Raw genomic sequence first — 25149 nt, forward strand, 5'->3', positions numbered from 1 at the left:
AGAAGAGCAAGTCAAAAAGTACAACAAATTTACCATGTTTTAAAAATTGGTCTACAATTTCATTTTTGGCCGGAACATTTAGCAGACCACCTAAATTGATTTGGATTAACTAGTCAGGACCATGGAAAGACTGGTAAGGGGGCATGTGTCCAGAACAACAAAATTCCAAAATTGTTAAATAGGCAAACTAAGAAATTTATAGAAAACTGTCATATACAAATATAATATGCATTATATTAATAAAAAGTGTTTTTTTTATGATTTTTAAATTTGTAACGTTAATGAAAGACATATCCAAAAGGTGCCATATTTAAGTTTGCCCCTAGTGCCAAATGCTCCAGCCATGACCCTGACTACAGGCACTGTATTTACTTCTACAACTAACATGTAAGTTTACTTTGATTAATTTCATCTAACAAGGAATCCAAAAAAGGAGTTCAGAATTAAAATTGTGATATTTAGAAAAAAATAATTTATATTATAGTTTCCAAATGGATATTTAGAATTTTGACAAATTACACATGTAAAAATTAATTCATCAGATAGTAGTGGTATTTTTTTAGTTTTTTACACTATAAACTCATTCTATAAAAATAATTCTTAAATATTTATCTAAACCTCACACTATCCTATAATTGAATGTAGTTATATTTTAAATAGGTTGAATTTAATGAAAATATAGAATTTTTGTAAATATAATATTTTTTCATTTTCAATATTCAATTATAAAATTTTGATTTGTATTTTGACAAGCATTAAATTGTTATAAAATAATTTTAATTATCCAAAACAAGAATAAAATATTAATATGTTATAATTTTATTAATATTTTAAATCAATAAATTAAATTTATTTTAATTTAGATGATTGAATTTTATACTGTGTGTTCAGTGTTTGTGTAACAACTATTCTGCAGTCTTGAATTTGTTTTTGTTTACCATTCTATTACTAAATTATGAATAATCGTGAAAATTCAGATAATTTTTTTTATGTTTCTGAATTTAAAACATTATTCTGTTAATCACAGTAATTTCACAATTTTGCTATTTTAAAAATATTTGAGTCCCTAAAAATAAAAATAATTAAAATTATAAATATATATATAAATTATTATTAATATAAGTAATGCACTTATTGTACCTATACATAATATGTTAGGTATAGGACCCTATCGAAACAATCAGTCAAAAAAGTACAATGTTGAAATATCAGGTCAGTCCATAAGTTCATGTGTATTTTTATCTACAAAAAAAGCAGCAAAAGATTTTAATTAAATTTTATTTCAATCTATAATGTATTCACCATTATTTTGTACAATTTTTTGCCATCTCGATGGTAGCTTTTTAATCCCGTCTTCGTAAAATGATTTCGGTTTTGAATCAAAATATTCAGAAATAGCCTTTTTTTACAGTGCAGACTAGTGCAGAGAGAGCATCGTCGTCGAAGTCGACGGATCTTTCCGTACGAGCCTTATCCTCCACACTAAAATCGTTGTTTCTAAATCTTTCAAACCACTTCTGCGCAGTCCTTGAACTAATTACGATTTGATTATGTACAGTATTTATTTTTTTGGCTGCATTTGTAGCATTCTCACCAAATAAAAAGTATAAAACGTGTCTTTTATATTCGTCGGTTACTTCCATTTTAACGAAAATAAACAACTGAAATGTTCACAATTCTGAACAGTATTATACCAATGAGATCCAATTTAACACTTCGGTGTAAAAATTATCACATTAGACTGACATTTTTAACAGCAAAACAAGATTTTTCTCAAGGTCATAAAAATGCCCACGGACTTATGGACTGACCTGATATTTAGTAGTCTGTTTAATCTTGTTTAAAACATTTTATCGTGATTAAAATATTCAAATTCTGAAATATTTTAGCATTGTAATTTTTAATGACCATGATATACCAGTTTATTACAAAAAAATTCAATAGTAATACTTGCATTATTATTCAAATTAAAGGGATTGTTTAAAATTTTTTTACAGTCTTGTTTTAAAAAAAATAGATGAGAAAAAAATACTAAATTTTAGATATACAGTTGACCCTAATAAGACAAACTCTTGACTCAAATCTTTTATTAAGTCAAATTTTTGCTTTCTTTTTCAATGTAACTTCCATAAACTTAATCCATTTTGTGTGTTGAAATACTTAAAACAGTTTTTACATACAATTCTGACAAATTTATTCCTTGTTTAATATTGTGTGTTTTCTGTTCCATTAGACAAGCTTGAAATAAATTCAAATATTTAGTTATGTATTTACATTTGATAAGTCATGGCATTCTCATATTTTAATCTCACAAACTAAGATTTTTTATAAAGAAAAAAATCTTATAAGAAGAATAAAGTTATTACAAAAGTCAGTTTTGAACTCATCTCAAAAATGAAATTAGTTTGAAACTGATATGAGCAACAATAATGTCAGCTGAGATATATTGTGAGAACTGCCTGGATTTTTGAGTCTGAGAATGTCATCTCATTTGGAATAGTGAAGACATCTTAAACATAGATTAACTGAAACAGTATCATGAGGAACTAGTAGAAGCTGAAGGCAATAATGTTCTCCTATATTGAATAGTTCAAAGTGAAAGATATCAAATGGTGGACAAACAATACATTGGTCATCCACTAACAAAAGATAACAATTTGTCAATTGCAATTGTGCCTTGCCTTGAGATTGATCAGCAGTGAAGCTGTGTTAATTTAGCAGCAGAGACTGATCTTATTGTCTACAGTCATGAGTAAGGGTTGCATGTGTCTGTGGGACATGCAGCCCTTGAGGTGCTAATTTGCAGCCTTTGGGGTTTTATTATTATAAATTTATTTTTTTGTTTTCTGCCCCATGCCATTATGCACTCCTAATTAAGCTGATGTTTGTAACAAAGAACATTCAAACTCAACTAGTGAAAAGATGAACATAAAGTATATATTGTTTGCATAGTATTAGCATGTGTTATTTTAGCCTGCAAATTCTGTAAGAAAAATGCATGCCATCTTCCAGAAGTCTATGAAGTGCACTTGCAGCCCACATCCAGAATAGGTTTGTCATCACTGATCTATACAGTCCATCACATTCCTATAAAAATATGGCATTAAAGAAAAATTCATTCTCAGTGGATACCTCATGTCTTGGCAGATGTATCTTGACAGAGAATCAATTTTTAATGTCAAAATAATGACAATGATGACTTTTTGCATTGAATTGCTATAATGGATGAAACTGATAGCCACATGTAAGAGCAGTTAAGATGCAGCCTACAACTTTGGTAAATTGGAATCAAATCCAGATTAGTCAAAAACCCCAGCCATTTTCTGGAGTGCCCACAACAGAAAGAGTTAAAAAGAATAGATGAAACTTAGTTACATGCTTCTTAGTATTGCTCATTTCTACCAAATTATCATCATTCCAGTATTTGCAGAAAGCATTTTCCTTTGCATTTGATTGTCCTGCACAACAATAACCTCATACTCCCAAGCCTGTTTGGTCATGCATCCATAGATGGGATTGGGAGATTTTGGAATATCCTCTATTCACCAGACCTCAGTTCATATGATTTTGACCTTTTTTCCCAACGATCAAAGAAGAATTGCAAGGTTCAGAGGTTTACTACCAGAGATGATATGATGAATGCTTGGCAGTATCCTGATTTTTCCTGATTGACATATTGACCAGGAAAAAACAACCCAAGGAATCATGGCACTACCATTTTGCTGGAGAAATGCATGGAATACATGGAACACTACTTTAACACTAAATGAACAATGTTGATAAGGCAAGTCAATAATTTATCATATTATAATCCACGAAAGTTTGGTCTAAACTTCTTTTTGGTTTCTTAGTCCTTACATTTTTGTCATTTCTGGCTGAGTGTCTATGCTGCATCAATTTCATGAATGGTTATACTGCAACATATCTATGATATTGTAACTACATTTGTCAGATTTATCCAAAATTAAAATGATATTTTAATTGAATTTAGCTGAAAATTCTTCAATGAATCTAACCTTGCAGAATAGTAATTCATTAATCAATGCAGTAGTACTACATAGCCTATATCATTGATGGTAAAATGTCCAAGGTGATCAAAGCATCAATTTACCACTCTGAGAATTTGGAATCAAATTAGAGAGCAACCACAAATATGTTTTTTTGGGTGATCTATTCCAGATATGATTGGGACCTATCCCTCACCATCTAGTTTGATGGATATGAAGGGAAAAGGTCCTCTTAGTGCCCTTAAGATGGAAAGAATCAAAGATGGAAAAAAAAGCGGTATCATTATCTTCATTGGAATTATCTCAAAGGTAATGCTTAATTTTATATTGTATTCTTATTAAAAAATGTTTCTATTCATTTATTTATATGCAACTTTTATCATTTAAGATATACATATATGAAAATTAATGAGAATTTTTAATGTTTTTCAGTGTTCTTAAAAGTATCTTTGTTTAATAACCTATAATTATAAAAGATCTTTACAGGAATAAATACCTATAGAAATTATCTGATGATCAGCATTCTCTCTCTCTTGATTCATCTTTCTATTTTTAACATCAAAGATTATTTTATTTTTTATATTAGAGTAAAAATAATATAATCTTTATAGTCAGAATTACTATTATATTCCATAACATATGTGATATGTAGTTGATAAATTTTACAAAATAATTGATGCAGATAAATACATATTATTAGAAGAAATTTGTTTTGACAAAAATATTAAGTTGGGATTTTTAAGAAAATAATTATAGTTATTGTAATTTTAATCTGTATTTATTTAATAAACACGAATAAATTACATCGTTGTTTGATAAACACTTATACATGTAATCAGAGATTTAAAAAATATATATTCTTCCTCAAACTAAGCAAAACATAAAGATTAAAGATTTAATTATTCACTGTCACTCGATTTTAACTTTCATAATCCATTATTAGAACAACATTTACAATTATTAAGCTAAAAGTCTAAGTAATATATGGAATATCCTTATATAAAAAAATTATGTTATCGAATGAAAGTAGGTAATGTATGCTTATAAGAATTCTTGAAAACAGCTGAAGTTATTTAGAAAAATCTCTTTTTATTAATTTTTTCTGCTATTTTGTTATTTAATCCTGTTTCAGTTGCTGAAGTTCAAATAGAATTTTGAAAATTAACTTCAGTAGCAAAATTATATAAATAAATTTCACAGCAATATTATAAAGAAAATATTAAACTAATAATTAAATAGTAATTAAAAGATTTGTTTTGAAATTTAGAATATGTTAGTTTAACTGAAGAATGTCTAAAATATAAATTTATCATGTTATTGAAGTTATTGAATATGAATTTAAATTGTATATAAAAGGTATATGCTTAAATCTTTAAATGCTTTGCAGTTTTATTTAATGATCAATAACTGTTCAAAATTAGTTTATTATACTTAAAATATAGATACGTTCATTTCTTAATTACAGTTTAATCCTACAATAAATCAGTTTACAGATAAATTTCGAATAACATTATAATAATACCTAAATAGATTTAAATTTAACCTTATTCCTTTTTATGTATTAATACAAGCTAATACAAATAAATGCCTTATGGTGTTCAATTTAATGGTATACACAAATATAATTATGGTTTTTATTATTTCTTAATATTTATGAAAAGTCAACTTATCTTCTTTAGGTAAGAATGAAGTAGAATGCACATATATATATAATTTTAATGAATTTAAAATATAATACTCTCTTCAAATATTATTAAGTTATAAAATTTGTAAAAATTTTCAACTTTAAAATTAGAAATTATAAATGTTTTAATATTCAAACTCTTTTAGAAGAAAAAATAAAACTGATATTAGTTTTGGAATATTATATAAATAAAGTCATAAACAATAACAAAAAATATTTTGAATAACTATGTTGAAATTTGAACAACACAATTACAGTCATATTTCTTAAACTTAGTGAAATCCTGCTATAGCTATTTGGAAATATTTCTTACATTTTAAATAAAAACAAAAAGATATAATGTCAAAATTTATTTTATTATTATTATTTGATAGGGAAAATTACATATGTATAATCCTAGATTATGTGTTTAAAAGACAACTTAAAAGGGGATTGAGTTATTCAATGTGTAGGTTATATGCCGATTTTAAATTAGAATTACAAACTCATATCTATGGAACAATGGCTGCTCCTATGGGTGCAGGATATACAATGGGTGTGTTGTGTGAAGGCTTTAATATTGTTCTAGTAATTTTCTGCAAGTTACAAGCACAAAAACATGTTTAGCAATAACTATTCATTATTGAGGTAACTTTTATTTCTAACCTTTACATTTTATTATATATTGTGGGATAACTGCAATGCATTCTAATTAAATTTCTTTCGTTAACTTTAATCTATTTTTTTTCATTAAGACACCAATAAAATTATACTAACTAGCACTAAAGTAATTTTTGTAAACATTTTAATGTTATTTCATAAATAATTATCATATATAATATTCTAAAATAATTTATGTATGAAATAATATAATGTTTACAAATTTAAGTGTATAATAATAATTAATGGTAGTAATGACATTTTAACATATCATTATAAGAATAGACTTTTGGCATTTCTTGTATGTTTTTATGTTACCAGTACGAGGTCTGTTCAAAAAATACGCAGACTGACGTCATAAAACAAAATGTACTTTACGTAGAAGTTACATGTCTGGGTTCCCTTCAAAGTACCCTCCTTCCCAACACACATACTTATCCCAACAGTGTTTCCACTTGTTGACAACAGTCCTGGTATGCTTCTTTTGTAATGTCCTTCAACACTTTCGTCGCATTTGCCTTAATCTCGGGAATCCTCTCAAATCTTCTTCCTTTCAAGGGCCTTGTGACTTTTTCTTGTTTCCAAACTCAAAAGGAGCAAGATCAAGTAAGTGAGGGTGGGGGAAGAACAGTGATCGAGTGTTTGGCCAAAAACTCAAGAGTTCTGAGGGCTGAATGGCCTGGAGCATTGTTGTGATGGAGAAACCAGTTGCCACTCCTTCACATTTCTGGCCTTTTGCGACGGATGGCATCCCTCAGATGTTTCAGAACATCAATGTAGTAAGTCTGGTTCACTGTGGAGCCTTGGGGAGGTACTCGTGATGAACAACACCCTTAACATCAAAGAAAACTGTCACCTTGACATTGGATCGAACTTGGCAAGCTTTTTTGAGTCTGGGGGACGTTTCACCACCCACTGGGATGATTAGACCTTCGTTTCAATGTCACTGGGACGATTGGACATTCATTTCCAAGTTTAACACAAATTTCACAGCAAGTCGTTGCTCCTTCATGTCATTCATTCTGAAATCCGACAAACGAAAAAATCGCACTTTCCTAAAAACCGCGTAGCTAATCAACAAATAAAGATATCTGTAATCAGGAAACAGCTTTATCACCAGGAGATCTGTACAAACCTAGCAACACCAATCGGATTCCCCTGGAACCAACTGGAGCTGCGCAATTCAAACAGTCCACGTATTTTTTGAACAGACCTTGTGTTTACATATTTTTTTAAAATAATTTTTTGGTATGCATCATATTCCTTACAATGATTGAATATAAAGTTATATCAAACCAATAATTCCTAATAAATAAATAAAAACTACTCTTGCTGATTGCTTGTAAATATAAATATAATATAAAAATATAATATAATATAAAAATTAAGATGCACAGATCCTTCAGTTAGCAGACAGCACAAATGTATTTAAAAAAAATTAAAAGATTAATTTCTACATCTTGCTGTGAAGAAAGCTAACAATATATGATATATTGTAAGATAACAAGATAAATAAGAAGCAGACAAGCAACATAAGATTGAATTCAATGATCTTAATAGGCAAAGATTATATATATAATAAATACTGAAAGAAATGAAATGTTCAAAGCAAAAAGAAACGTTAAAAAATACAAATCTGATGTTTCTAGCAGAGAGCAACTATGTTAGATTTATGTTTTCACTATATTAGTGGAATTAAATAAAAATATTGAAGCTATTGAACCAGTATTGATTTTGGAAAGAGTAGGAAAAAAATAGATGTGTTTTGCCAAAGAAAATAAACATGTAGAATAAGTTTCACAATATTATAAACAAACTGATTTACTTCAAACAAAATTTAAATGATTTATTGATAAAAATAAACACTCTTAAATGTACCATTATTAATAGAAAATAATGAGGCCTGACAATTTTAATCAATACATAATCAAAATGCATTTTTTTAAACTTTTGGATTTTAACAACTTTTATTATTATTATTTTTTAATAACAGTTCATTAGAAGAAGTAGATATACAGTTATATTAAATTTTTTATATATGGTATAATTTTTTTTGCTGGTAATTTCAGAAAAATTTTGATTTTATTTGAGATATAATTTAAAGCAATTATAAATTTGAACTTATATAAATTATAAAAATTTTACAGAAGATTTAAAAAGTTATATGCTTTTAATTCAGTATTCTAAATGAATGTGTATGTAATAAAATAAATTTAAAAATGATTTATATTTATATATTCATTTATTCTAATTTTGGTGAAAATAATTTAACTTAGCAAAAGCAGTCAAGAAAATAGATTATAGATTAAAAAGAAAAGAACGAGAAAAACAATCAACACATTAAATTCATTAAATGTTTCTTTTTTTTAGCTTTATTATATGAAAAAGTCAAATGAGGTGATGCTAAGATAATACAGGTTACAAGACACTGGTTCTCAACAACTATAGAGATTTAAGGATAGCTATGGAAATGAAAAAAAGGAAGGAATATTGTTAATGTTAAAAAGAAAAGATGATGATGATATCTTGACTCACAAAGATAGGCAGTAATGAAAAAATAATTAAGAATTAATGATATTTTAGTCTAATACTGTTATCTTTTATTTGGCATCTTTGTCAAAAAATACTGTTTAAAATTAAAAACAAATTTAAGCTTTGTTTGGATTTTAAATTATGTTTTAACATAAACTTAATACTATAACAATCTTAATGAAAGATAATTAAATATTTTGAAAACTTAAAATGTGATTGCAGGATTTATCATAGATTTTTTTTTCTTGTACTTTTCTATCTTTATTAAGAAGCAGATCTGATTTGACAGAATTTAACAACAAACTTTTTATGCATTGAGAAATAAATGAAGTTATGAAAATGAATACAATAATTGAAAGGTACTAAATTTATTTATATTTTTACTTTGTACATGTAATGCAACACATGCTGCAAATAAAGCAGTCTCCAAATGCAATGAAAAAGACATAAAGCTCATATAATTGAAAACAAAATTCTGATTAAACAATGCAAATTTATTGAATGAAAAGCAAATAAAATAATTTGAATTCACTTTAGTTCATTGTAAATGGATTTGGAGCACTGCGAGGTTTCATCTTCAGATACATGCGATAAACATCATTTACCTTGGTAATAGGGAACATATGGTAACAATTAATTGTTAAATGGTGTATATTAAACATTGTTTTGAATTCAATTCAATGTTCAAATTACATATTTGTATTAAAGATATCTTAAGATGAGACATAAGAAGATCTTAAACATTTATAATGAATTAAATGTGTAATGTTCATTCAGAGCTAAGTTAATTCCTATAAGAATGTTTTGTTTTTTATTTATAGTGTGTTATAAAGGATCAAATTACTTACTTAGAAGGAAATTGTAAAACAAAATAGAATGTTAATATATTTATTGTGATTGCTTGCTTTATTTTCTCTTTAAATTAATATAATGAAAAATATATATACCTATGTCTTATTAATAATAAGATTAATAATAAACATTGCAAATAGTTTAAATAATGGAGAAGATAATGAATGCTTTCAATTAATGTAAAATCTATTTATATGCAAATTGATAGAAAATATAATAAGTAAATTAACAAATTTTAATATTTCAAATAGAATTTTATTAACAAATAATTGAAATATATTAATTATTATCATCTGTTTTACTATTTTCAGAAAATATAAATAAAAATACAAATGGAGTTGCAGTTTTTTAATACCTATTTTTATAATTGATAAAAATAAATAAATAAATAAATAGCAAATTCTTATTATTGTAAAATTTAAAATTTAAATTCATTATTTTTAGTGAAACAAATGAAAAACTAATAATATAAAATATTATTAAATTTATTCGAAAATCATTTTAAAAAAGAAAATTGCTGTTATAAATTTTTGGCATTTTCTCAAATCAAACTGTTCTAATCTAATAAAATAAAATTATTTTTAGTTATAAGTTTTACTTTAGAAAGATTTAAATCTTTATTGGAAAGGGAATGAAAGTTTATTTTATTAAATTAAAAACAATCATATTAATGATTTAAATATATTTTTGAAAGCAAAAACAAATATTAATAATATATTTTACTTTTCTTTATTTGAATATTATTACTGATTAAAGTTTTTTACTAAGTAGAAATCTTTTTCTTTCGGATAATTAAATAATAAAGTTAAATTTATTTACCGATTTATTTTTAAATAATTCTTGCTTATTAAAATTTTATTTCTGATTTTAAAATGAATTTTTAATATTGGCAATTTTATTAAGTTAAAAGTATAAAATTGTTGTATATGTAAATACATATATTTTAAAATATATTTATACGGATAATTTGTTTAAATATAAAGTAAATTAGCTGAATTTGAAAGGAGTTTCTCTAAATATTGTACATGTATAAAATATTATTCAATACAAAGAAATTTTATGAAATTGATTATAATATTAATATCATGAATAATATATATTTATTTTATGATTTAAAATAATGCAAATATATGATAAAATATATCTTAATAAAATCAGCATTGGAACAGTAACTAGATCAATATTGACTAAGTAATGCACGACAACTTGTGAATTTTTAAAATTGTTCAGAACTTATCCTGTTATCCTGTTTAAAAAATAATCTAAATAATTTGAAATATTGAAACATTTAAAAAATATTTTTAAAATAATATGAAATGCTATTTCTTTACTGATGTGCATTCTGAATGCTCATTTAGTTATTTCTTAATGTTAAGCTTTGATAATGCTGTTGAAAATATGGAAGATATATCTTCACTTTGAAAATATTGTAGGTATGTTTAATGTAGGTACTAATTATTGATCTGATACTCTTATTAATATTGCCTTTCTATAGTCTGCAGATTTGTTATAAAAAAAATTTTGGCAATAATTTACTAGCTCTACTGAATAACTTGCTACTTGGCTGTTTTTTTAAAAGCACCCCCATTACCACAAAATGGGCTAGTCTAACTTTATAACCCTGCATAATGCATGCATGATTGGAACTAGCTACCAGTACATCCTAAAATTCCTTGGTGAGTGAATGGAAAATGAACCATTCACTCTCTGATTTGAGGTAAAATATTAGTATATTATGTATAAATAAATACCATAATTCAGTTATTCATTTGTTCATTTTATCCAGTAACCTTTCCTTTAAAAAAATTTCACCAAATATCTATAAATTTAAAAACTATATTTGGGAGCAGCAACCCCTAGACATCTGATATCCTGGGGTAGCTGCCTCAGACCCATGACCTACAAATAGAGAAATTCCTGTTCTTGTTTCTTGATCCTCTAGATCAGCATTTCTCAAACTTTTTGTTAATGCTATCCAATATATTTGTTTGTAATGATTCCACGATTCAAATATTTATAATATAAAATTTTAAAAACCTGGTAAACTGGAGTCACTATATATTATATAACAAAATTAAACTACGCATCATTGTTAATAACTTCTACATGTAAAATGTAACATCCAATACATTTCTATTAAGAGCAGTTCAGGCCAATTTTGATTTGTAACTAATAACTTACTTCAATTCCAGTTTTTAGTATTGAAATTTAAATATTAAAAAAAATATAAGACTGATGATTGTAAATAAAACACCATTTCGAAATTATTCAGGAGTCTATTTTACTTTGAAAAATATTACACGTTTTTTTTATAAACTTCATAAACATTTTTATGGAATGTACTTTTTAAACTGAAAGAAGATTTTGTCAATTTCATTTTGTATATATAAAAAGAAATTCTGTAAAAATTATTTCTTAATCCACTTGTGCCAAAATTTGTTTATTTATTTTTTTATAATTTATTATGTACAACAGTAAATCTAACAGTTTAAATAAACAAGGAAATATTTTCAAAACCATTGCAACTTAAATGGCTGTATGACTGTGACTTTCCATAAAATATCTATTTGGTGTTTGAATTATTCAAAATAGAAAAAGAGAAATCAATTTCATATACACACAATCTATAATCTTAATTTTATTACTAAATGACAATACTAATTATAAGAGAAAACAAGCTTGGTCAAGCCAATCTGATAGCATACTCCACAAAAGCAAATTAAATATCAATTTTGTTTAAAATAAAATTTTATAAATTCTTGGAATCAAGTAGTTGTGCATGTATGTGGACATGTGCAATAAATGAATTGAATGGAGCATGTGTGTGCACATCTGACATACACACAAGTCCTAACATAAGCACTTCACTACTATAGTGGAGTGTGCTAAAAAGGCATTAATAAATTTTCGGCATTTAACAGATGCCTTTATTGTTCCTAGTTGTTAGAAAATATTTCAGTATTTCTGCAAATGATAGTATCATTTTGCAACTCATTTAAAATTTTTGTTAGTTTGAGAAACGCTGCTCTAGATCTTCATTCTCATGAAAAATGTCGTTATGCCGAAGATGCTTATATTTAGATCACTCTAATATTTTCAATGATTTTAATTAGATTAAGCAAAAGATGAGTATTATTAATTTTAAAATTAATCAGTGAATTTATAATAAAGTTCTGAAAAATTTGTGTTTTACATAAAAATAAACTTTTAATATTTTTATTCTTGGATAATTCATTAAAAATATTGATACTTTGTGTGTCTTCTAAAATATACTTCAATGAAAGACATTTTTTCATTGCAATATCAGGCTAGATATTTTTAAAGAAATCAAAAAAGTAAATTTTAAATGAAATACAATATTTAAAATAAAAAATTTTTTGATGTAAATTGGAACCAGTGTCTTTAGGAGGTAATCAGTAAAACTGATTTAAAGCATTTTCAGTTATCTATCGTACAAATATAAAATAGTCAACAATTTGTAATTAGACAACAACATTTCAAACATCTGAACACATTAAAAAATAGATATCAATGTAACCATTAAAAATAAGTCTGTCAACATTTTCCAGTTAAAACAAAACACTTTATAATAAACTTAAAATATAATTATAATAATAAACAGCTTTTATAAGTGGTTTAAGACCAAATATTATTCATTAATTCTTTGCAAATGGTGCATTTATTTTACAATAAAATTTTTAAATCCAAAATAGTATGTCATTGGCAACCTAATTAATTTAAAACAGTATATTAAAATGCATCTATAGTATACATTATATGAGACTTGGGATAACTATATGATGTATATTATTTTAAATAAATATTTAAATAACAGACACCATAAATAAATGATAACAAAGTCATTTTATTTCCCTGAAACAATAACAACGATAAATAAAAAAGAATCATGTTAATGTATATTTGTAATACAACTTCTGGAAACCATCTACACAAGATATCTTTTAAAGTTTTACTACATTTCTGTACTACACAGCTTTTGCAGAATCTGTGTGGTTAAGACACGTTTTCATAGATAAAATTAGCAATATTAAAATTAGCGTAGACAGCACTTAATTTTTAATGTTATATACCCATTTTTCCCAACTTTCCTTTCAATACGGACTATTGTAGAGTTATTACTTCCTGTCTGTTATATAACAAAGGAAAGTATGGTAATCAGTCAAAAAATGGCCCCTCAAGATTTTTACATTTTTAGATTTTGGACCTTGAAACATTGAGAAATGCAAAAAAAATTTGAGGTTTTCCTGTATGTACACGCAAACATATGGGAAAACCCCCAAATTTTTTGTGTGGGGACATGATTTTGTTCCCCTACTTTGAGGCTTAATAAATCCTGTGTCTTTTGTCAAAAATTTCTGAAATTTTGGAGGGAGACTTGTGTATTAGAGGGATTTATGCTATTAAATTTTGGTGGTTAAAGGTTAAGGGGGTGGGGCGATAAAGGGGATTGTGTGTATCTCCAGTAGGGTTTGACTTAATTAATGACAATTTTACTCATTATTAATATTTACAATTTTTCATGAAATTTGTATCTACCCTCAAATTAAGCTTTTTGCCATTTTATAATAATTAATTATATAAAAAGTTGTTTTGATAAAATATCATTACAGATGGTACTTCATGCAGTTTTAATTGCTGTTGCTGGAAAAATTATGCAACTGGATTTTTTTGATAATTGTGAATTGGAGTTGTAGATCTAATTTCAAGTATCCATGTTTTCATATATCCTAGTGTATTAAGCTGTATTGTAATTTAAAAACAACTATTGGCTAGTATCTTTTAATATTTAGTTCATCTTTGTCAATTATTCTCATCAAAAATGTTGTTTTTCATTACTTATTTTATTGTACAATATTTCCTACAAAGAATTATCTTGTTCTCTGTCTTCTAATGCTAGTGAGAATATGCAGATGAAATCTGTTAACACATGTTGTAATTATTAAATTTACTCATAAAATATTTTATTATGCATATGCAATATGTTCAATATGTTGATCTTTTGTAAACTGATGAAATGTACAACTGAATCATTATATGACATTGCAAATTTTAAAATGCAAAATGTAAATTAGATTTGTATTTTTTTCATAGAAAATAAGCTAAAAGTGTTTGAATTTCATTGATAAGTCAAGAAAAATGCTTTATATGCTTGCTAAATTGAAAGATTCATGGTATGAGCTTTTTTCATTTAAAAGCTCTTATAATATAGAAAAGGAGCTTGCTCTAATGACAACTAAAGCAAAATTATTCAGATAGTAACACACTGTTCTTCAATATTATAAAAATGATCAAGGTCAATTTGAAAAGAGAAAGATGAAAGACTACCTTATCCATGTTTAAACAAAGAGGAAAGCTGACATACACCTGAAATCTGTGAAAATAAGCCATTGTATATTAAAATAATAAAACTGAGTGCTGCCAAGATTTTTCAAGTTCGTGTTGTCTGGCTTCCTGAGGATTACTTCCTTGAGAAATTCTGTTGTGGACTGTTTCTGTTAAAAATATAAAGGAGTTTGTTTCATATGTTGAGAAGTCAAGTATTTATAAATTATTGATTCATTATAGATCTCAAAGTAAAGATAGTTTTTATATAGAAAACATGTACAAAGTTCTAGATGGCAAAAGTAAGAACACAGCTTGGATGTCATCACAGGTAAAAAGAGCTATAGTGCTTTAGGATAGACTTTAGACAAAAATATGGAAGTTATGTGGAATGAAATATTGTAACTATTATAATGCAGAACCATATTGAGATAAACATGCTTGGCCGTGGCCAAGATCCCTTCCTTTGTAGCAACATTATCTCACTTCTCATTACTAATATATATTTTTCTTTTATATCTGTATTTGTATACTGCCTATAAAGAAATTAGACTGGGGCCTCAAAAGTGCTTAAAATGATTCTACTGACATGTAAGACTGTTTCTCTCAGAGGGGCAGAAAAGCTGATTAATGTGCATTAATGAGCCTTTTGTATTAATCAGTTCTTATTCTAAAATTGTATTAAGAATATAATTGAAATCAAAAGAGAAATGAACTGTACACATAATTGTTGCGTAATTTTCAATGCTCCACACATAATTGATCAAATAAAAATTAATAAATGTATATATATAAATAAACAACAACTAACCCGTTACTTATAAAGATCTACTATAGCCATTTGCTAGCCCGATAATTCGGCAGTTGTTGATCTTAATAAATGTATAATTATAAAATTAAAATTCTGACTAGTATTGAAAACTCAAAACTTTTAACAACCTATTCTCTCACTCTAAAGCTAAAGAATAGCTTACCCGTTGATGTTTTTTATTTAACTTCTCAAAATGAACGAAATTTTCAGTATTAATGAAAATATATAGTTTCTTATAGTCAACAAACATATTATGTCATCCTGAAATTCTTCAGTCTGTCTCATGGATCAACAATCACAAAATTGCATCAATTGTTAGATATCAATCCGAATTTTCATTTAATTTTGAGATTTTGTTTTTTTTTTTTAAATAATTACTGTCTCTTTATTTTTAGATTAAATAGAGAAACTTTATTATATTTAATTAAACGATATTTATTGGAAATTTATAAGTCTCACAAGGAAAACAATAAATCAATCAACTTTAGATATTTCAACTTTAAACAAGACAGTTACTAAAAATTTGTATATTCTTTTGTCTTTGCATCTCAAATCAAACTCTCTTTTTTCCTCTTTTCCTGATCAAGGAAAGCTGTGGAAAGTTGAAGATTGAACCTGTCATCTGTTTTGATCTTTGACACAGTCCAAAGACTTTTCTGTATCTGCAGTTATACTGTACAATTTGTAAACTTTATTATTGACAAAACCAGATATCTTTCTAGTCAATATTATCAGAAAACTCTGCGTAATTATCAAACCATTAGAAGGTTGCTGAATCTTTATTGGTGATTAGACGACAAGAAAAAAAAACACCTTTAAAAATCCAGCAAAGAAATTTACTAATAAAAACGTTTTCGATCGGTTTAACCAATCTTCCTCAGTTACGATGAAATAGATTTATTCTATTTCATCTTAAAGGTGTGTTTTTCTTGTTGTCTAATTATCCAGTTGATAGAAAATATATTGGTGATTAGAAATTTTGTATTTTTCTTTCTTTGCTGGCTCTTTGCAAGCAAGAGCCACCGTGCTACAAACTTGTATTTAGTGAAAAGGAATTAAAGACTGGAAACATTTATCTGAGAGGTCGTGTACACGAAAATCTCAAGGTCATTTGTCATGCATGATCACTTGTAAATTATATTGACATTCACTGTAGATAAAGAAATACTATGGCAGATAAAAAAATGAAAAAAATGGAAATTAGTATTGAAATGATTTATTAATAAAATTTTTTGCTTGATTTTTGTTTGTTAAATAATTTGAGCCCATGACAAAAAACCAAAAAAGTAGAATTCTGGAAAACTTTTGTCAACAGTGTTTTTTGACTTATTATGATCATGTCTTGAAGTCACATATACAGTACATAGGAATTAAAGGAAGAAATACGTGTTGCCAGATGTACAAAATGAAATAATTCAAAATGCTACAGGAAATCATAAATACAAAGTATTTTTCAATAGTTTGTGACATTGTGACTGACAATACTCATGTTGACCAAATATCTTATTCCTGAGATGTGTGTTTGTTAATCAGAAGTAAATAAATCTTTTTTGGGATTTATGGAAGTGTCAGATGGATCATCTTCTGCAACTGTCTCAAAATTCATATACATAAAATATATAAATGTCTCAAAGCCAAATGATTGGCATAATGAATCAGGCTACTATTAATAATTAGCCTGATTCATTATGGCAATCATTAGGTTTAGACCAGTTGCATGCTGTCTGTGGAAGCTCTGCTACCCTTGTATTTTCTAAAATATAAATACATATTGTGCAATTATTTTCATATTTTAATGTACTTTGAATTAATTAAAATTAATATTTTATTATAACCGCATTATGTATCTTATTACAAATTTCTATACTACATGTTAAAAAAAACGGTAAGATTGCCATTGTATATTCGAATAAAAATTCATATATGCATATTCCCAATGGAAGTGCTGTATTGTTGAATACAGGATACCTTCCATGGTGAAAATATTTGAATTGTGTAAAGCAGCCAGATTATTCACATGCATTTTACAGAGCACCAATCTCACTCAGTTTAGCTCAAGGATGCTACACACCAAAATATTGTATAATGCTTCAAATGATTCTATCCAGGGCTGGCACAGCTTCCCTATCATCAAATGTCACTGCACGCCACTGGTTTTGACATAAAATTCATATCAGATGAAACTGTCAAGTTTGAATTGCCAATAACCAATTGTAGAAGTCAGGCTTTTGATGGAGACAATGTTATGAGCAAAACTTCTAATGCAGTTCAGAAGTATATTTTAGATATGAACAGGCAAGTGTCTTATATTCATTATTCAGTTTCCTCACTACTTGGTTTTGTGCAATTTTGGTAAAACTTTTTTGGCATTTTAAAAAACATTGTACAACTTTTTTTTAAACAATAATGGTATTGTATGATTTTCTTGATGAATTGAATAATAATAATGAACAATGTCAAATGCTTTGCATCAGTAAAATGACAGTGTGATACTAGATAAAAAAATAAGAAACAGTGGGTTCATTTCTTAAAAATCTTTCAAAAGTTATTAGGGCAATGGAATTAATATCCCTTTGCAATTATTTGATGAATTTGCGGAATATCAGTCAATGCTAAAAGCAGCTTCTAAATTTCAGTTATTTATTATATTACTAGTAAAATAACAAAGTAAATATAACAAGCAAGTACTTGCAGTCTAAAACATGCAATTTTGTTTTAGCTGGAGATCAAATAAAAAATGTTTTACAAATGATGACAATAAGGAGGAATAAAGATTTTTCCAGTTTTTTAGACACGAATTCAAAAACTGTCAAATTAACAAAGAATTTTAAGATTCAAAAAAAATGATGTCAGGAGAAATTGCTTCAGGTAAACAATTTTCTTGCCCCGTCAAACATTTTGAAATAAATATAATACAATGATGGATTCAAAAGAATTAAAGGTATAATCAAAAACTCATCACTAAAGATTATTTTAAATATAGATAATATGGAATTAAGAGAGAGAGAGAAAGGCTTACACAAATGACATACATGACAATATCATTGGTGAAATGTCTACATTAAAAGCATTTATTCCTTCAGTTAAAGATTTGTTAATGCCACAGTTTATACAGCTGCATGTATAATGAATAAAAATGATAATTGTTTTCAAAGCAGTAGTCTGTAAGTTGGGAAAGACATTTTTGATGGAGGTTTGAAAAATTTTACTATGTCAATAAATGTAAGTTTAAAGAACTGTTTCTGTTTCTTTCTAGCCAATTCAAATTTAATTTCCAGACATGTTACATATTTTCATGATGTTTGAAAGTTTAATAGTATAGTAATCCTAGGAGTGTTTTCTCTTGGACAATACTCTAAGCTACTCCAGTTTAAATTCATAATTTTACCTTGATGATAATATCCGAACAATATTTAATGTTTGTGAAATCAACTAACAAGTGAATATTAACTGAGGATTAGTAAAATAGATAATAGGGAGGGAAAAAAAGAAGAGGGACAAATGACAGTGGTATGGGAAAGTTGGTAACACAATAATCTTTGTATTAGGTTCAGCACCTATATAATGTTGAAACTTAACAAAATAACTTTGGTTTTCCTGATTATTTCAGAAATCACTTCGTAAGATAAGTTAAAATCTACTCATGGTATGCACTCACTATATCAAAACCAATGTTTGGGACTCACAATTGTAGCTTTCTCACAAAGATACAATCCTCCTCATTTTTGGTCATTTCCCAGACTGATCCATTTTGCAAGTTTTAGCCCCATCACCATCCTGTCCAATCAGTTTTCAGATTAGAAAAGATCGTCAGCCTATACCTAGGAACATGTAGGGAGTCTGGAAATAGGGACTTTGAGATCTACAGCAAAGAGTAAGAAGAAAAATTCTAAATTAAATTACAAATGAGCAGTTATTTGTTGTGATATTGTCACAATGCTAGGCTACTATTTTTTAGATCTTGATACACAATGCTATTGATTTTAATAGTATCATGCCCCTGTGCATCAAACTTTTCCTGTTAACAAGAGAGTCATGCCAGTCATCTATCTAACCCTGTTCTGGAGAAAATTTTTGAAATTAAATAATACGACTTTGGTACAAACCAGAAGTTTGTATTATTTAAGCTGCATTTTAGATCAATTGATCCATATCTATAATAAATAAAACTTTTATAAGCTAATTTTAATGTTTAAATATATGAAATTAATGCAAAATTATAATAAACTAGTTTTTTATATTGAAAATTATAATCATAAAAATCAAAGAATTATAATTGAAACATTTTGAATTTATGATTTGGCTATTTTCTTTTCTTAATAGGTAGTGATGAATTTTAATTTTGAGTTGGCAATGTTAGAACTGTAACTTAGGATAAAGACTAGGCTATTTAGTGTAAGTTTCCGTGGAAAGATTTTGTATGATTTTCGTTTATTTAGATCATTTTTTGAGCTTGTGAGTAATAGAAATGAGTATTGAGAAAAAACTGTCAACAATTCTCAAAAGAAAATATAGAAGTTTGTGTAGTTAGCCATTGCTTTAATTGAAATTATTGTCGACCTACACAGAATAGTAATTACATGTAATGCAATGAATAGCTTTCAAATAAATGAATATACATTATACAGTGTAATGTTTTAATTCCTTTACACATGTTTTTATTGTTGACTAAAAATATTAAAAAGGATATTTTGTCAGTTTTAATGGAATATTACGATGCATGTTCTATATTTTCCTATGACCTAAAATTCCTCCCTTACATATAATAGTAATAAAAATAAAATTTTATCTCTTCATAATTAGTAAAAAGTAGTAATTAAATTGTAATATCATAAAAACTTCATAAAAATATGTTAATTATCACACACGAAATTAGAATAGCTAAACATAACACCTTTATTCAACATGTCTGCTAGACGAACAAAAGGTAAAAAGTAGGTCAGCAAGTAATGGTCACACAATAAATAGAATCTGTCACTACCCCAGCGCCCCATCATGGTCAAACATGACAGTGAGATGTAGTTAAACCCATTAACAAAATATTTGATTTGAAACATCAAGATCAATTTCAGCTAGTGTGGTTTGAAGAACTACTACTGTATATAAAATGAAACTTGATAGAGACTTGTCAAAGTACATTTTACATTACAGTAATATGTATTTAATGCAAAATTTATTAGTATAATTATACAATTAATGAAACTATATTTACATACACAATATTGATGAGATGCACATATAAGAATTAAAATATTTATATAATTCACTTATTTTAAATCAATTAAATCTGTTGGATGTTTGTCTGTACATTATAAACAAAATTTTTTTTTGAAGTTACTGGTAAATATAAATTTATAAATATGTTATGCCAAATCAGGAATTTTGCTCATTTTGTGAAATAGACAAACATCTGCATAGCTTGTTAAATCAGCATATCAACTGCCATTTTCATGAGTTAAGCAAATTTTCTGTTTGTTGTTTTATATTTTCCAATAAGATACCAACTTTTGTTATACCAATTGTTAAATCACTAAGATACCAATCTTATTGGAAAATAAGATACCTCTTATAAAAGAACTTAAATATGTGTAATAGAAAAGTACCCACAGAAAAATCTTAAAAATTAGAAACTCCAAAATGAAAGCTCTCTGAAGTATAGGTCAACTATCACAAAACTGATTCCATCAATCCAGCACTTAACTTCAGCTAGTGTAGTTTCAAATTTCCTTGGTTTCTCACTAACCTGCTGATGTGGTTTTCAATCTTTTCATTTTTACAAATCTTGTAAATTTACTGTATTTTCATGCATATCACCTAGAATAGTATATCCCAGTGTTTTTCAACCTTTTTTTCATCATGGGCTGGTAAAATTATGGATAATTTTGTGTTAACCAAGTAATTATATGCAGCACTGAATTATGTTTGTTTATTAACCTTATATTTGCTTATCTAGAGTTACTGTACATAATAAAGTATGTACAGTAATTCTAGATTACTATTTAAGTGTTATCCATAATCAACTGCTCCAGGGTCAGTATGGTGAAATACTTTGTGAACCAGTGAAATTTTTTCATGGACTAGCATTGGTCTGTGGACTGGCAATCAAAAAACACTGGTATATACAATGCAGAAAATTTCTAGAATGAAAATATAACCTTTGCATAACCTGCCCATAATATACCTTATGCCTGTGGATTAGCTATTCTATAGGCACACATTTATAACAGCAGTTTAAAACTGACATTTTAACTTAACCATAATCCACACCCCTTTCAAAGTTATCTTTCAAACAGCACAGTAAATAGCATATATCTAAACATATAAAATTACAATATATATGTATACACAAACACACACACACACACCCACACACCCAAACTTAATCATATTTTTATATGCTCACAAATAAACCTTAGAATACAATAGTATTTTCAAAATCTTGTTATACATCTTCAACTTCTGCTATTGCTAGCACATACAGTTCTGTTTCTAATAACACAGTTACTTAACATAACAAAATGAAAATAAAATAAAATTTACATATAATCAGTTTAATACTGCACATATCATTCAAAAAGTCTGACATTATAATGAAAGTGTTTCATGGCATGTGACATACTCTCAATAATAGTTATATGCAGTTTATTACGATAGATTGAGTTATATCAGTCTGAATATATCAGAAGCTTTAATCATCGTAAACTTTAATTTATAACTTTTGTATAATTTAAAATTGTACTTTAAACTAGTTGGTTTTGACATCTGCTAAATGCCTAGCAGATAACTATAAATGCAAAAACATTTAAATTAATGTACTATATTTTATATACTGCTCACATGGAAATTTATGCAATTAATTCTCAACTTTTTATATTTATAAAAAGTGTCTGATTATGATATTTATAATTATTATTGTGATGATAAATATTATCAAATATTTTACTAAGATAAGAAAAATCTAAAATGTTTTTGGAACAAAACAACAAAAAATATATTTAAACATTATAGCTTAAAAAAAATTTTAAAGTAAGGCACTTTGATTTTAAGTTTCCCTCTTGTCAGTATTAGAATTACTATAATAAAAAGGTGTATAATTAATGTAAATGTTGTCATGATAAAATAATAAATAATTACTTTTAATGTATCAATTTCATTATAATGTATCTACTTTTTTCATAAAATGTGATATTTTCATTTACTTGCATTTGCCTAAGAGATCTTTAAAAATTTAATCTTTTTATGTAATAACTTTTAATTTGTTACTATATTTTGTTTTTATAGATTAATCTTTCAGGTTCATTTAGAGCACTATCACCAATGACAGTGACACATGGTTTATAGGAAAGCTGGAATCAAAGCTAGGACAAAGAAGAAAAACTTTGCACAATCAATTCTCACAAAAGAAAACTGGGCTAAAGGCACAAAACAACATTGAAAATTCTAATATTCTAAAATCTATGGGACAATATGAGATAACATGAATGCTTGTTTGAATAAAAAAAATATTGAATGATGGTTTTGTCCTTAAAAATTGTGACGTTTCTTTACAGGAATGTCTCCAATTCTTGAATCTTGTTAGAACAAAACCATGTTGTAGGGGATTTTCCCAATTCACAAACTGTTAATTGAATTTTAAAATTAAAATTTTATCTATAAATAAAAATGTAAATGTTTGTTTGTTCAAAATCTTAAATCTCTGAAAGTTCTTCACTGATTGCTTTGAAATTTTGACACAATGTTGCATTTGAATATGCGCATGTTTTTATATACCTACTATATATATAGATATCGAAATTCTTCCCCGTGGGGAAGAGGGACAAAATTAAGGCTTACCGTGAAGAACTCGGCTTCTATTATATCATTTTAGTTGTGGTTTTTTTGCATCTTTGATTGTGTTTTAGTAGGATACGTCGAGAGAATGTACACTAAGAAAGGAATTTTCAAAATTTCCCCCATGGGGGAGAGATTGTTAACACTTCACCTGTGGGGAAGTGTTAACAATGGAAAGTGTTAAAAGAAAGCAATGTGCAAGATTTGCAGGTGCAGATGCAGTTTTTTTGCATTTTTGTGGAAAATTGAACATACTTTTAGATCCATTACAAATTTTCTAATTAGTTGGAAATAGGGGGACCTAATTCTTGCATTCTGTGAAAACGGGTAAGATTGGCTATAATGTAATAATCTTAATCTTCACTATCGTTACTTTTTGCCCGAGCAACACCAGGCTTATCTGCTAGTATATAAATATAGAATTAAAAATTCAGTCAAACAAATTCAATCTTTATTATTAAAATATTTTTTAATTTCATCAATCTAACCAATAAAAATATTTTTGATTTCTATTTGTTTGTGATTCTAATCAATGATGGTGCCAGGTTATTTTGCACCCTAGTCAAAGTTTACAACTGCATCCCTTAATTCACAAGTTGGATATCTTTTAAAATGAAATTTTAAATATAAAAATAAAAATTATTTTGGCATGCTTTATTAATAATATACAAAGTAATATAAAATATATAATCCTTATAAAAACACAGCCTTTTTTTATTTCCTTTTTTAATTAATTTGAAAATTCTCTATACCTAAATCATATATCACTATTTAATTTAATATTTTAGTGAAGTATGAATAAAGCATAGCTTGAAATTTTGCACTCCTTCATGGCTTGCGCCCTAGGTGATTGTCTAGTTTGCCTAAATGGTAGCACCAGCCCTGATAATAATAGAAATCATAATCATCTATACAAAATTATTGGAATGTATTAGTTTTTATTAAAATGGTAAATTTTTATTGCTTCTATTAATTTTTAATGGAATAATTAAACTAGTCTATTTTTTAAAAATTAAAACCAATGAAAACTTCTATTGATATATTATTTTCCATAAAAAATTTTCAAGTAGATCTGTTTGTCCAATAGAACTTATTAGTCTAAATCTTTTTTGTAGTGCCAATAGATCTGTTGATATATTTTTCAATTCATCTATTGTTTTTAGTTGGAAATTTAGAATTAAAATCTAACAAGCCCTGTTCAGTTAACATCACCATTTAAAACCAATAGATCTATTGGTTGGATTATTATTTCCATTAATTTCTTATTAGAACCAATAAACCATTGGCTCTAGTTCAAATACTGATTTCAAGTACAAGTGAAAAGCAAAGCCAGAAGCATCTCAACTTAAAAGATCTATTGTGCTAATCTATTTAACATCAATAGGTTTGATTTATAAAAAGCAAAAACAAAATTTGTTAAAGAGATATACTTCTGATTTTCGTTATTAGTA

General features: G+C 26.7%; 1 protein-coding gene across 4 annotated transcripts in view; it reads right to left on the reverse strand.

Annotated features, from left to right (window-relative positions):
* Positions 1–25149, reverse strand: part of LOC136988465 (potassium voltage-gated channel protein Shaw-like) — a 95556-nt gene that overhangs the window by 1830 nt on the left and 68577 nt on the right. The gene's annotated exons all lie outside the window — the stretch shown is intronic.

This window comes from Centruroides vittatus, unplaced genomic scaffold (assembly GCF_030686945.1).
Source record: "Centruroides vittatus isolate TY-2023 unplaced genomic scaffold, ASM3068694v2 scaffold_3315, whole genome shotgun sequence".
Taxonomy (NCBI): domain Eukaryota; kingdom Metazoa; phylum Arthropoda; class Arachnida; order Scorpiones; family Buthidae; genus Centruroides; species Centruroides vittatus.